At 38.1% G+C, this 15,477-nt stretch overlaps 1 non-coding gene across 1 annotated transcript; it reads left to right on the top strand.

Moving 5' to 3' along the window:
• Positions 1-1,131: 1,131 nt before the first annotated feature.
• On the top strand, positions 1,132-1,261 carry LOC118522848 (small nucleolar RNA SNORA33). Its single transcript, XR_004910816.2, has one exon. It is a non-coding gene; the product is annotated as a small nucleolar RNA SNORA33 (small nucleolar RNA).
• The last annotated feature ends 14,216 nt before the right edge of the window (positions 1,262-15,477 follow it).

The raw sequence follows: 15,477 nt of genomic DNA, 5'->3' as shown, positions 1-15,477 counted from the left end.
CCCCTCAGCCCCTGGCAACCACCATTCTACATTGTTTCTATGAGTTCCATGTTTTTAGATCCCACATATAAGTGAGGTTATATGGTATTTGTCTTTTTCTGACTGACTTATTTCACTTAGCATAACACTCTCAAGGTCCATCCATGGTATTGTAAATGGCAGGATTTCTTTCTTTTTTATGAATAACATTTCATTTCATATTGTCTATCTATCTATCTATCTATCTATCTATCTATCTATCTATCACATTTTCTTCATCCATTCATCTGTTGGGAGGGTTGTTTCCATGTCTGGGCTATTGTAAATAATGCTGCAATGAACATGGGGGTTTAGATATCTCGAGATAGTGATTTTGTTTCCTTCAGCTATATTCTTAGGAGTGGAATTCCTGGATCATATGGTAGTTCAATTTTTAATCTTTTCAGGAGCCTCCATACCTTTTTTCCCAAGTGGCTATACCACTTTGCATTCACATATAGTGATTTTTTTCTTTCCTTCAGCTCAGATGGTCATTCATTGCCTCCTGATTATGTCATCATATCAGCATTCGCCACAGGATGAAATATTCGGAAAGCCAAGAACACAGAAACAGCGAGAGAGCAAAGGCTGTTTCTCCTCACACTTCAGCTTCAGCTTGAACTTCGCCACACATACACTGATACTCACAAAGATTTTTACCAAATTCACATGAAAATGGGCCAATCAGGGAGGTGTAAATGCTATTCCTTCAAAGAGAAGTGTCATGGAAGACATAGTTATTCTTTGAAACTTTACAAAAGGACGTTGTGCTCTGAGAATCGATGTGTGCTTGCTCCCGATCCCAGGTGTTTGCAAGAGGTCGATGCTAGAAGCGCAAGGGAAAGGTGAGAGAGGTGGCCTCGTTTTCAAAAACTCATGGGATGGAGAAGGGAGGAGCAAACCCTTGCCTTCATGAAAACTCTGGTACTCATGATCCAAGAAAGTAACCATTAGTGTATCTGGTTCCAAACGTGCTCAAATGTCTCTCTACTGAGGGGCCATGACTCATGACAGAGTCTGCAGTTGTTCGCAGTGCAAGGAGAGATAAAATAATGTAATCGCACTCGAAGGCATTTTTAAGGCTGATTAATTTCCTTTAAAAACCATACTTTAAAGCCAGCCAATTAATCTGCTTACCTGAATGTGCTTCTGCAGAAATTTAGAAAATGCTGGCAATAGGAATGCCATGTTACGTGTCTTAAAAACCTTGAAGTTCTTAAGGTCCCTGAAAATGGCTGTAAGAAAAAGAAACAGGTAAACCATACTTTATTCCTTAATAATGTCTTTCTATGTTTTAGTGGTAACATATATTTTCAATAAGATAGTGATGACTGTTGATGATGAGTTTTGTTGGTGTTTTAACATCTGCACTTTGCAAAATAAAGAAGCTGGTGATGCTGAATTCTGGGAGCCAACCAAGTACCTTGCACAATGAGAATTCCATTTTCCATTCTGGAGCCTTTATCCCAAATCAATTCCATAGGCATCTCTGCAGGGGGTGCTCTGCATCATTATTATTTCAAAGATCAAGTAATCTTAATGTGCAGCCAGTGTGAAGAATTCTGAGCTTGGGGATGCATGGAATGCCATGCTTTCCTCTTTCTTTGTCTCTCTACTCCAGAGCATTACTGGGTAACTATTTCCTAGGTGTTATGAGGTATCTATTCAACTGAATCCTAAGACTCTAAAATGCAGTTCATGGTATCCTTTTCATCTCTTATTAAATCCTGTCCAACAACATTGTCTCTAAATGAAGAGCAGGCCTTCAGAAATTGTTGCGGAAAGAAGAGAGAAATATCTTTTTGACAGTAGGAGATTAAAGTTTAAAGGAGGATCCCAAGAAACATTGTTTTGTTTTCACAGAAACCGTTTTAAAAGGCCTTTGAATTTCCCTGAATATAAGTAAGCCTAAATGAAAAATTGGAGAAAATGTGGAAAGAATTTTTTGGAACATGAAACCTAGGAGAGGGGAAAAAAGCAAACAGATAGTCTAACAAGAAATTTAAGACAATATGAAAATTGTTACAATAGAACAATTCACCAAGTGCTACTACAATCCATAATAGAAGGAGTGCTTTGCACGGGTCCTTGGATTCCTCCTAATCACCCCCATCCACTGACCTGATTTTTAACATTCACTTCCTTGATTTTCTTTAAAATTTTAATGTCTAAGCATTTATGTAATAAGCTAAATTACCATGTTCATTTCTTTAGCCCTCCCTGTATCCATGCCCTTTATCAGTCAGTCCCACTAAGGTAGAGTACACGTCCTGGTCCATTGACTTTGGGCCTGGCCATTGGATGAGTGTTGTCCAATGGAATGTGGGTAGAAGTAACAAGGGGCCAGTTCTGAGCCTAGGCCTTAAGAGGTTTCATTTCTCTCTTTCTCTCTTTCTTTGTTTTTTTCTTTCTTTCCTTCTTTCTTTCGCTTTAAAGCTTTATTTTCTTAGGTAAAAAGAACACAGAATCTGTAGTTATTTAAAGAAAAAAATATTTCCATAAATAGTCATCATGCCCAACACACTTTTAGGAGGCAAAATGCATTATTACAATCTGATTTCCCTTTCCTTTTATTTTCTAAAAGCCTTTATTGAAATATAATTCATATGACATACAATTCACCAATTTAAATGGTACAATTCAATGATCTTTAGTTTATTTATTTTTATTTTTATTTTTTTAAAGATTTTATTTATTTATTTGACAGAGAGAGAGATAGCGAGAGCAGGAACACAAGCAGGGGGAATGAGAGAGGGAGAAGCAGGCTTCTTGCTGAGCAGGGAGCCCGATGTGGGACTCGATCCCAGGACCCTGGGATCATGACCTGAGCCGAAGGCAGATGCTTAACAACTGAGCCACCCAGGCGCCCAATCTTTAGTTTATTTAACGGTATTTAGTTCATTGTACATTCATCATCACATCAATTTTAGAATGTATTCATAACTCTAAAATAAAAAATCCAAGCCCATTACTCCTCATTTCTCCCAAGAGGCTCATGTGTTCCTGCTTGCTCTCTTGTACCCTAGGTTGGCACACTAGTTTGAGAAGAAGAGGAGACATGTACAGAAAAGAAAAAACCAACCCGCAGCTAGAGCCCTGTAACTCAGAGCCCAGCAGAGATCAGCCAACCCTCAGCACACCCACAGACATGCAAGAGAATAATGTTATGTTATAGACTACTAGGACTGTGTGGGGTTTTGTCATGCAGCAATAGCTGATTGATATAGGTAAGCCACAGACAGAAAATATTTACAAACAGAGACCAGAAAAAGCACACTCACAGCTAAAAAATACAGTTTTAAAAACCTAACTTTTTTTTGAAGATGGAGAAAACACTTAAGCAAAGATTTCATCAAGGAAGATAAACCGATGTTGAATCAGCACATGCAGAGATATTCAACGTCATTAGTCATGAAGGAAATTACAAACTAAAACCACAATGAGATACTGCTACAAACTGATTAGAATGACTACAATATAAACAAACAAATAATTCAACAATACTGACTATTGGAGAGGATGCAGAATGATGAATTGCTACAACCACTTTGGAAACAGTTTAGCAATTCTTTATAAAGTGAAATATACATGTAGCCTATGAAGGGCAATCCCACTCCTAGACATTTCCTTGAGAAAAATGAAAATAAATGTTCTCACAAAAGCCTGTGTATGAGTGTAGCCACTTTATAATCACCAAAAACTGGAAGTAATTCAAAAGCCCATCAACTGGTGAAAGCATTAACAGACCGTAGTACATTCATACAGTGGGATAATATTTGACATTAAAAAGAAACGAAATATTGGGGCACCTGGGTGGCTCAGTCAGTTAAGCATCTGCCTTCGTCTCAGGTAGTGATCTCAGGGTCCTGGGATCAAGCCCCACACTGGGCTCCCTGCTCAGCAGTGAGTCTTCTTCTCCCTCTCCCTCTGTGATCTCTCTCACTCGCACTCTCAAATAAATAAAATCTTTAAAAAAAAAAATGAACTACTAATTCATGGATAGCATGGATGAATCTTAAAGACATGCCAAATGAGAGAAGTCAGGCTCAAAGAGCTACATAATTTATGTGAATGTATTATTAGTTTTTCATTAGTTTAAGAATATTCCTCACCTTTATCCAAATATATATATTCTGCACCATGGTTTTCTCCTCTTTTTCTGGACTCCAATTGCTCATATGTAAGATTTTCTCACTCAGTTCTCCATAAATTTTTATCTTCTACCTTCTGCCCTTTTTTCCCTCAGTTCTTTCTGAATATTTTTGTCTTTTATCTTCCAGTTCACAAGTTCTCTCTTATTTTGTGTCTAAAATGCTTTGCAACGACGTGGATGGAACTGGAGGGTGTTATGCTGAGCAAAATAAGTCAATCAGAGAAAGACATGTATCATATGTCCTCACTGATATGAGGAATTCTTAATCTCAGGAAACAAACTGAGGGTTGCTGGAGTGGTGGGGGGTGGGAGGGATGGGGTGGCTGGGTGATAGACATTGGGGAGGGTATGTGCTATGGTGAGCACTATGAATGGTGCAAGACTGTTGAATCACAGATCTGTACCTCTGAAACAAATAATACAATATATATTTTTAAAAAAAAGAAGAAGAAGATAGCAGGAGGGGAAGAATGAAGGGGGGGATATTGGAGGGGGAGACGAACCATGAGAGACAATGGACTCTGAAAAACAAACTGAGGGTTCTAGAGGGGAGGGTGGTGGGAGGATGGGTTAGCCTGGTGGTAGGTATTAAAGAGGGCATGTTCTGCATGGAGCACTGGGTGTTATACGCAAACAATGAATCATGGAACACTACATCAAAAACTAATGATGTAATGTATGGTGATTAACATAACATAATAATAAAAAAAATAAATAAAATGCTTTGAAATTCATCCTCTGAGTTCTAAATTTCAGTTAATATGTTTTTCCAAGTGTTTGTTTTCTTTTTAGTAACTTTTACACTTTCCAGTTACCTGCTAAAAATTTCAGCCAAGATTTCATCAGAAGCATAGTTATAAAACTTTGGGATTTGGTAACCACCTTGTCTGTGGTCCTTTATCTTTTCCTACCACCTGCAGTTTCTGCTGAGTTTTGTGTGTGTTGTCTTACTTCTGCCTATTCCTGTTTTTTTTTCTTTTTTGTCAGAAATTATATTTGCAAGTTGTTTTTAAAAAACTAAATTCAGGTCTAGAGAGGATTTACATTTGCTTCTCTCAAGATCATCTGACTGTCGTATCAGAGAGTGAGATGATCTGAGGTTGTAATCTGTGTGAAGACCGGGATACTTCAGTTTACTCTTAGTCCTGCTGTGTGGGGCTGTCCCTCAAGGTTTCTTCATGACTTTATTTGCCAATTCGTGCCTTCAAGCATATTCTATTAGTATTTTGTCAAGCTTTAAAAGATGTCTTCAGTGACAGGTTGGTTTGAATTACTTACTCCACTATTAACAGAAGCACAAATTCCCAATAGATTTCTAAATATAAGTATGTTCAAAGCAAATCACGTGATGTCCCTGACACCAAGGCCAGCTTCACTGTAGTCTTTCCTGTCACAGTGACTCCATCCTTCTAGATTCTCAGGCCAAGTCTTGGTGTCTTCCATAAGTCCCCTTTTTCTCTCACACCCTGACCCGTACTGTTAACAGAGTATTGGGTCTATCACCAAAATATATTCAATAATGCTGTGTGACAAGCAGCATCAGGACACTACAGTAATAAATATGTATCGTCTTGCTCATGGGTCTGCAGATGTGCTGTGGCTTGGCCGACCGAGGCTGGGCTCGGGGTGGCTCCCCCTTCAAGCTGCAGTGTTGGCTGGGCATGGCTCCTCGCTGTGAGCTGGGCATGGGTCTATGACAAACATGCTTATTCTCATGACGAGTTTGAAGGGTCAGCAGATACTTGGGGGAAGTTCTTCTCAAAGTGATGGCAGAAGCACAAGAGGGCAAACAGAAGCATGTGCTGCCTCTTAGGCCCAGACTTGAACTGGTGCATTCAGGTCCATCTACACCCCATTGACCAAAGTCACACAGGGGACCCCAGACTTAGGGAACAGAGAAGCACATTTGACCTCCAGCTGGAAGGGCAGTAAAGTCACATAGCAAAGGGCTGGGTACAGGATGGGGTAAGTAATTCAATTTACCAAAAGGTCCCTAATAATTATTTCTGTGAGCCACCTCCTTGTACTGTCTCATTCAGTGAATCTGCTTCAGCTACTTTGGCCTCCTTGGTGTTCCCTGAACATACCAGCCTTGCCCCTTGGGTCCTCACACTGGCTGTCCCCTCTACCTGGACCACTATTCCCCATGCAGTCATCTGTATGGCTTTCTTCCTTATTTCTTTCAGGTTGGTATTCAACATTTGACTTCTCCCTATTTAAAATTGCATTCCCTCCATTCTGGCATGTCCCTTATCTTGCTTTATTCTCCTGCTCTGAAGCACTTTTACTTTTGGGCAAACTGTGCCTTGTTGTGATTGTTGTCTGCTTCCCTCACTAGAGGATAAGATCCACAAACTTAAGAACTTTTGCTTATTTTGTGTACTGAGGTATTGCTTTTGCCCCTCGGGTACTCAATAGCTACTTAGAAATATTTGTTCATAACTCAAAAGTAATAGAAGACAGTGCAAAATGAAAAGCAAAGACAATTAGAAATTCCAAGAGAAGCAAAGAAGTTGTACATTATAGAAAATATAATCAATTGGATCTGGAGCAAGTAATATTTTCATAGTCATATTACTATAAATACCATTTATGAATTTAAGTAAAAATAGTAATTTAACTACAATAGATGTTCTCTTAACTGGCCTCAATATAATTGACTTGACAGATTAATTGACACCCTCCATTCCATCTGCAAATTATACTGACTAATTCCCATGCACATTGAATGCAAGCCCTTAGCATGTCATTTTCTAGCACTGTGTTTCCTTGGACAAATATTAACCATTTTTACCTTATTATCTTCATCTGTAAAATGAGGATATTGAAGTATAATTTTCAGGAAGACAAAAGCATGAGCCTTGTACAAATATGAAATGAACATGGGTCAAAAATTTTATTGAACTTGTTAAATAAGAAGTAAAACAGTAAGATATTAAACCAGTTTAAAGAGAATTTGAAGACACACACACACAGTTTAATGACTAGAATATTAGAATAAGATTGCTGGATTAAACACAAAATTGGTAATGTCCAACACAACCACAAACCGTAAACTTTGGGGTTATTTCTTCTTTCAAAAATAAATTATTGGCATCTCTATCAGGCAAAAAAAAAAAAACCAACTATAAATTAACCTCTTCCCCTGCATGTTTGTAAAATAGCCCAGTTAATAGAATGTCAAATCTCAATGTTGTACTGAAAGAACACCTCATCATGTCTTCTGGGTATTTTCAAATTTCAGGTTCTTTTTCTGATAGGGACAATAGTAGGAGTTACGTATTAGAACTCTTAAGAGTTTTAAATCAGTAAATATGTCTGAACACTGGGAGCAGGTCCTGGCGTGCGGTCAGCTTAGTGCCTGCCCCCCAGGACAGGAGGCACAGAGTAGCAAGTGAGTCCCGAGCTGTGTACTTGCACTCCCACTGGGGACGTCTATGCTTTTCCAAAGTCACTGGGTTTATTTCCAAACCTGTTCATTCTAATTGTATTTATAGTGGTAATTCTTTGATTTTGCTTCGTGTTACAAAAACTAATGAAATAAGTCTGTTACAAAGAGTTCTTTGTTTCTAAAGAAGTAATGTTGAAAAATTTGATAATAACAAATCACTAAAAATATACTTAAAAATCTGAAAGACACTTGTTAATGCCCTGGGGGGGGGGGTGGAAACCAACCTCTAGAATAATACTCAGTTTGCCTTGCAAATGTTTTTAATTTTTGTACCACTTTAAAGAAACCAAAACTAGACATCAGTCATAGAAGATGTGTCTTGGGTTTGATTTTTTTGCAAGAGCCACACTGAAGGACAAGTCCTTGACCCTGCATCAAAAGATCATTTGCTTTCAGTTAAAACGAAACACTTAAGAAATTCTACATGTAATTTTTATGAATACCTGCTTTTTCCAATTAAATCATCAACTACTGGTTCTGATTATGTTGGTAAGAAGATCTCTACAATATAGGGGAAGGGCAGAGGAATTAAGTAAGGCTAACATATAAGAGAGCTAGATCCTCATCTATCACAGCAATTAATGTATAGAAAATGTCTCAAATTGATAAACCAGAAAATCATAGTAAAGACATACACTTGGAGATGTGGGGTTAAGTTATTATAAGGTATCAGCACAAGGACTAAAGTGTTTGCCCATACAGTGTAGGCCTATTAGCTGGAAGGCTAGGAGCAGGAGACTATTACATTGTAATACTTTAGCACTATTTAGTTATTTTAAACATGTGCATATATTCAAAAAAAATTCTTCCATGAAATCATTCTTTACATTAATTTGAGGAAGAAGCCCTGAAAATAGCTTATGTAGCCTATACCATCTCTTGTAGTCTTTAAATAAAGATACAACTCTTCCTTCATTTCCATCAAATGGCCTGTTCTGCTAATCAAAGCCTGCTCTCTTTTTATTCTTTTAGTCTATTAAATTAATATTGTTTGTCATCTTTGTATTTCCATGATAATTATCTTTAATATTTACTACCTGTGGTGGTCTTAAAATATTTCCACAAATTTCTGACACTCCTCTCTTCCAGAGTCGGGGAGCTTAATTCCCCTCCCCCCTTAAAGATGGGCTCATGAGGACAAGACAGTGAGGCAGAAATGAAGGAGTGTGACTTCTGATAATAGATCATGAAAGCAATTTCAGCTTTCTTCTTGCTCTCTCTTGGATCACTTGCTCTGGGGGAAACTAGCTGCCATATTAGGAGGATGCTCTAGCTGACCTGTGGAAAGTCTCACATCAGGAACTGAGGCCTCCTGACAAGAGCCTCCTGAGTGAGTTTGGGGGCAGATCCTCCAGCCACATTCAAGTCTTCAGATGATCGGTAGCCTGGAAAACACCTCGACTGTACCATCTGCGAAAACCTGGGCCAGAATCACCCGCTAAGCCATGTCCTAATCCATGATCCACAGAAGCTGTGAGGTGACACATTTGATATCGTACGCTACTTATTTCTGGGGTAGTATCTTAGCACAGCAGTAAAATAACTAATACACCATGAAAACCACGTGAATACAGTCCATCTGGCTTTTTCTCAAGAAGTACTCCAATTCAAAAGACATGGATATTAAACACTTTTGATTGAGGAGAGAGGAGCAGTTCCTCTCAGATTGGAATGGAGATCACCCCAAAAACACAGATTATGCAAAAAGCACCAGAATAATACCTAACACTTACATAAGATTCATTAAAGCTTTTTCAGGCTTAGACCCTTTCCTTAAGTCATTGGCAAGTTAAAATATCACAGTGTAACTGCTGGTGTTTTAAAATTTGTCTCTTCACCATTCTTTTTTCTTTTTTTTCTTTTCATTGTTCACTTGCTTAGTTGCCCAAAGTCATTGGCCACACCTGAATTATAACCTCAGAGAGGAAAAATAAGGAACTCTGAGGGGCAGCAAGGCTGTAGGTCAGAAATGGTCCTCAGGTCATATTATGGAAAGCACTACCGAAGCAGAACTCGCTGTTTGCTGTGTGGTTTGTAAATGATTCTCTCTCTCTCTCTCTTTTGCTAAAATTCCAAATCTCACTCATAGAGACTTCTAATATTTACATGGTCTTTTCAGTCTTTAAAACAAAGGGACCAAAGGATAGACTGCCAGGGGAGGATGGAAGAACAGAGAAAGGTACAGAGAGACAACACAGAAGGGAGATAGAGAAAACACGGCCACATTCATGCAGGAGGCAAGCCAGCTGATTCTGACAAGTGGTCTCCATGAAGGGCTCTGCAGAATATGTTCAACATGAGAATTTCTGTGACTCACCATACCTTTGACTGTCATCTTTTTCCTACCTCAAAGGTGGTTTTTACTTGCCATTTCATATCATCGATTCATACATTATGATTCACTGTCATCTGCCATTCATTGCAACTACTTTGGAATGACTCTCTTCCCTACAAGTCTCTTTCCCATAAACTCAAACATTTTTATCCTGTTTACCCATATGTGTTAGTCTGTATTTTCCCAAATCTGACCCAGTTATATTTTCCTTGCATTTCTTCCCACAGACTAAGTATTACAAACCCTCTCTATGCAAGACTTGCTGGTAAAAATCTTTGATAAGCTGTACACTAACGGCATTAGTCAGGAAGTATTACATTTCAAGTGACAGAAATCAAACTCCAACTCAGTCAAGCCTAAAAAGGACTTTATTTGCTCCCATCACAAGGAAAGGCAGGGGTGTTGCTGGGGACAAGTGGAACAGGGATCTTGACACGGCCACAACTCTGCCCTTGTTTGCTTTGCTTCTCTGCTTGTGGATTTCATTCTCTCCTACTGCCAAAGGGCTCCATGCCATGTGCAGAACATGAAGAAAGTAGTTCTGTTGTTACATACTGACAGGGTTGCCAACAGAGAGGAAAAGGATCTTTAACCTTCAACCAGAGTGAAAAATTCTGCAATGGGTTTTAGTTGGGTCACATGCCCATCCTGGACATGAAGGGATGGGGCACTGAACAGAGAAGGGAGACTGGCTAGTAACTCATAGATGGAATAGGAAAGGAGAGTGTTGTCAGATAAAGAGGGGAAAGAAGAAGTATTGTGTAGACAAAAATAATACACATATACTACACTAACTGTCTAGATCCATAATTGTATGTCTAGATCCATAATTGTAAATGATCCATAACAATGACCATCCACAGAATTAGGAAAAGTATTTGCAAAATGTATATCTGATAAGGATCTAATATCCAGAATACACAAAAGAAGTCATACAACCACAAATAAAAAGAAAAACAACCCAATTTAAAACTGGGCAAAGGACTTAGACATTTCTCCAAAAACGGTACACAAATGGCCAATAAGCACATGAAAAGATGTTCACCATCTTTAGTCACTAGGGAAACACAAACTAAACTTTCAGTGAGATACCAGTCAGGAGAGAGCATAAAGAGATACCCATAAGGATGGCTGTCATCTTTTAAAAAGAAAGAATGAAAATAGTAAGTGTTGGTGAGAACGTGGAAAACTGGAATCTTCATTCACTCCTGGTGGGAACATGAAATGATGCCATTGCTGTGCAAGACATTTTGGCAATTTTTCAAAAAGCTAAAAAGAGAATTACCACCTGACTTACCAATTCCACTCCTAGGTGTATACCCAGGAGAAGTGAAACTAGATAACCACACAGAAACTTGTACACAGATGTTCATTAGCGGCATTATACTTAATGGCCCCAAAATGAGACAACCCAAATGTCCACCAACCAACGAATGAATAAATAAATGTGGTAGATCCATATAATGGAATATTATTCATCCATAAAAAGGGATGAAGTACTGACCCATGCTATAACAAGGATGAGCCTTGAAAACATTATGCTAAGTGAAAGATACCAGACACAAAAGGCTGTATATTGTATGGTTCTATTCATATGAGATATCCAAAATAGGAACATTCATAGAGAAAGAAAGGAAATCACTAGTCACCAGGGGTTGGGGGAGGGGGCATATGGTGTGGCTGCTAATGGGTATGGGGTTTCTTTTTGAGGTAATAACAATGTTCTAGAATTAGAGCAACCTTATGAACTTAGGAACACACTAAACACTACTGAATTATTCACTTTAAAATGGTTAATTGTACAGTAGATGGATACTTATCAACAAAAACTAATTTAGCAAGTTTTGGAGTCAATTAGGACTATTATTTAATTGGAGTTTGTTTTAGACATGATATTTTTGTGTCTTTCGCAGTTGGAATGAAATTTTCAAGTCCCAGTACCAAATGATTTTGTTAAAAATACATGAGTCAATTGGCTCTTCTTCCTACAAAGAACCCGAAAGAGCTTCTAAGAACTGTAGTCTAAATAATATCTCTATCCCATTATAGGTTTTCATTTAATCCATTCTGGAAGGATTCTTGTCAACACTTTTCTTAAAGGATTTCTTAATCATCTCTGGTCATGAACTGGGGGGTATTTTTTCAAGCTGTAATAATGGCATTATTCTACTAAAAGGGCTTGCCTTGTAATCCTGTTAATGTATTTACAAAGAGAAGCTCAAATACTTTGAATTATCCATCACGCCACTAATGGAGAGGGAACTAGAAATTATAAGTTCTAGGAATTAGGCAGGATAGTCAAGACTGTTTAGCAGTGTGCCTTTTACTGCCCAAAACCAAAAGATACTCAAATATGAGAGGGAGGGAGACAGAGAGAAAGATGAAGGAAATTCTTGGAATTATCTTGGTATAAATTCCTTTTGACCAGAAAATAAAAAATCATCCATGCAAGGGTTGAGTTTAACTACATATATTTAAAAAGTTCAAACTATAATTTTCTCACTCATTTAGAAGTAATTTTATAATTAATATGTAAGTACTAAATGCTCAAAATGACAATTTATATTATTTAAACTGGTTCTCATAGTGAACAAAAGCAGTGATGAGCATTATTTATATATTCTGCTGTGACCATTGTTGAAGTAAATGGTGGACAGAATGCATTGGTCTTGGAGTCCAAGTCATGGACTAACTATAGCGTCTGTTAGTCACTGAATTCCCTTGAGTCTCAATTTTCTTATCTATGAAGAATATTTGGCCCTATCTTTGCAGAGCTAGCTCATTATCACTTATGTCCCATGCTAAAATGTTTCTGCTCCAAGATGCCTTCCTTGACCACTCATCTAAAGTAGCTATTCAGGCTCTCTACCTCACAGCCATGTATTTTAATTCTCTGAATAGCACCTAGGGCTCTTCCATTTTTTTTTTTACTTATATAATTAGTCATTATCTATTCATTCTTTCATTGCCTGCCACCTCTCGTACTGCACAAGCTTCATGAGGGCAATGAACCTGTCTACCTTGTTTGCTAGTATATTGCCATCGTCTGGCACAAAATAGCCACTCAAACATAGTTAATGAGTGAATGAATATGAAAGGGACTCATACTAGCAGCCCTTCCAGCTTTCAAAGGCTCTCGTGAGGATCAGAAAGAGGGAACGGATGTGATCAAGGTTTTTGAGTGATGGAGCACTATGCAAATGGAAGATTTTATAACTCTGATATTGGTTTTCCTTAAAGGTTAAACATGCATTTCTACCTCTAACTAGATTTTTACGTCTAATAAATTCTACACATGGAAAGTAAGATGGCTCTGCAATTTTCTGAGGCAATTTCATTTACAAACAATAAAAGAGAACGAAGTGAAATTCACAATGACTATTTTGACAGGGTCTGTGTCTTTCAGAATTGTGATTTATTACCAAGAGTTAGTTCAAATATCTTTATTTGTTTCAGTAGTCAATGGAACTGCAGGAATTGAGTGTTTTCCCACAGCATTCCGTAAGAGGTCACTAATAAAAGGGAAGCAAATAATAGCATGCCTTTATGTGTGCATGTAAGTCCTTGAAGTTTTCTCTCATGGACTGGCTTTCTGACTCAACTGGTCAAGTGATGACAAAGTAGGTGGTCAGTCACAGACCTAACCTGATGAAGCAACTCTCGCCTCAGTGGTCTACTGTTGACCACCAAAGTCCTACCTCTTTCTTAAGGCTTCATGATTTATAGAAGGCTGTAGAATGAATAGCAGGCTGGAGCCTTGCTCAACGTGTCAGTGCCTTAGTATGAATTCTTTAGACATTGAGTCACTTGCTTTTCCTACTGGGAGTTGATGATTTGGAGCACTTTGAGATGTCAGTGTGGAATCTCCTAAATCCACACAGCTTCCTGAGTATTATGAAAACATAGTGGTTAAGACTAGAAGCTTTGGAGTCAGCCAGACCTGGGTCAGAAAGTCAGCTGCTTCACCTATGAGCTCTGTCACTTTGGCCAAGCTCCTTCCTGCTCTGAGTCTCAGCTTCTTCAGATTCAAATGGTGTGATAATGTCAACCAACTTAAAGAATCGTTGTTAGGATTAATGGAGAAAATGCATACAAAACCCTTCACGAATAACTAGAACATCATGCATGCTTAACTATTGTTAACTTATTCACAAGGAAGAAAATATAGAGCGATACATGCAAAAATTATAGGTTGAAGGAAAAAATAAAGTCTTGTAAAGTACACTTTCTGGTATCCAGAATGCATGCAGCAATGGGAGTTGCTGCTTGATTGAAAAGTAGTTTTCAAAAATCTTTTTGTGGAATATTTTTCTCAAGTGTATGGGTTTAATGTATATATATTATATATAGTATATATAGTTACTATTATAGTATTATTATATATAAACTTATAGTTATATATAATATAAAATATATAATATATATTATATATATAAACGTATAAAGCAATAAGGACCATTTCACCAAGTACACGGAAATCAGGAATAAAGTCTTTAGTCTATATCTGTATCTTCCCTTTGGTAAGTCTCTTAGTTTTCACAAGCCTTAGTTTACTCTTTATGACATGTAGAGCTAAGACTAGATCATTGATTGCCAGAATGAATTCTCTAAAACATCACTCTGGTTAGATAAGTGCTTATTGGTTAAATTTTGTTTGGAAAATCTTGGATAACAAGTGTCTTTACCATAGAATTTCCCAAATGTTTTGAGCTCTAATTCCCCCAGGGGAATATAGTTTTCCACATTTCCCAAACATAATTGATTAGAGCATTTTTTTTGTGTGTCACTGAGCATCTTGTGAGACAAGAATTCTGAGAAGAATTTTATGAAAAGTTGGGCTAGATAACACCCAAGATCCCTTCCAGCTCCAAATTCTCAAGCTCTGATTCACTTCTTCCTTCTTCAGGCCTAGACTGGGCTTTGCCAGAACCATGCTCATGGCCTTCTCCTTCATGCTATATCACCAAGACCCAAGCTGCTAGACATTTCCATAATCATTCTGCACTTCCCACTCTGCTTCGTATAATAGATCCTTGTATAGCTTGACAATCAGCAGCACACGAATCAGTGCAGGGTGATCATTGTTTCAATCATCATGACTGTAGATGTGGAGAGATGATACCACTGTCTACACGGAAAGGGTGGAAATGGCAGTCTTGGGACCTCCCTGAGGACTGCTCTCACTACATGTCTGTTGGCTCTGGAACCCCCGGTAACACTGCACTTTATCTCTTTCTTGGAGGACTGTGCGTGCTGCTAGGAAGCAAGACCCAAATGAAGTTGTCCCCCTTGATGGGTGCTTCCCAACTTTTGTCACATCATGACCCATTTAGAAATTGATACTATTTCTATGGGGTGCCAAGGATGCCTGCAGCCTGAACTGAGAGGTTGATTAAATATGGACATGAAGAAGGCCTGTGGTTTTATAATGCTTATGTTTAGGAAGAACTTAATCAAAGCTTTTCAGAGTAGTGGGGATATAGCTTCAGGGATTTGAAGGTCAGGGATTTTTTCTATGAT

Source organism: Halichoerus grypus, chromosome 12 (genome assembly GCF_964656455.1).
Source record: "Halichoerus grypus chromosome 12, mHalGry1.hap1.1, whole genome shotgun sequence".
NCBI lineage: Eukaryota > Metazoa > Chordata > Mammalia > Carnivora > Phocidae > Halichoerus > Halichoerus grypus.
This window is presented reverse-complemented; position numbering and strand designations above follow the sequence as displayed.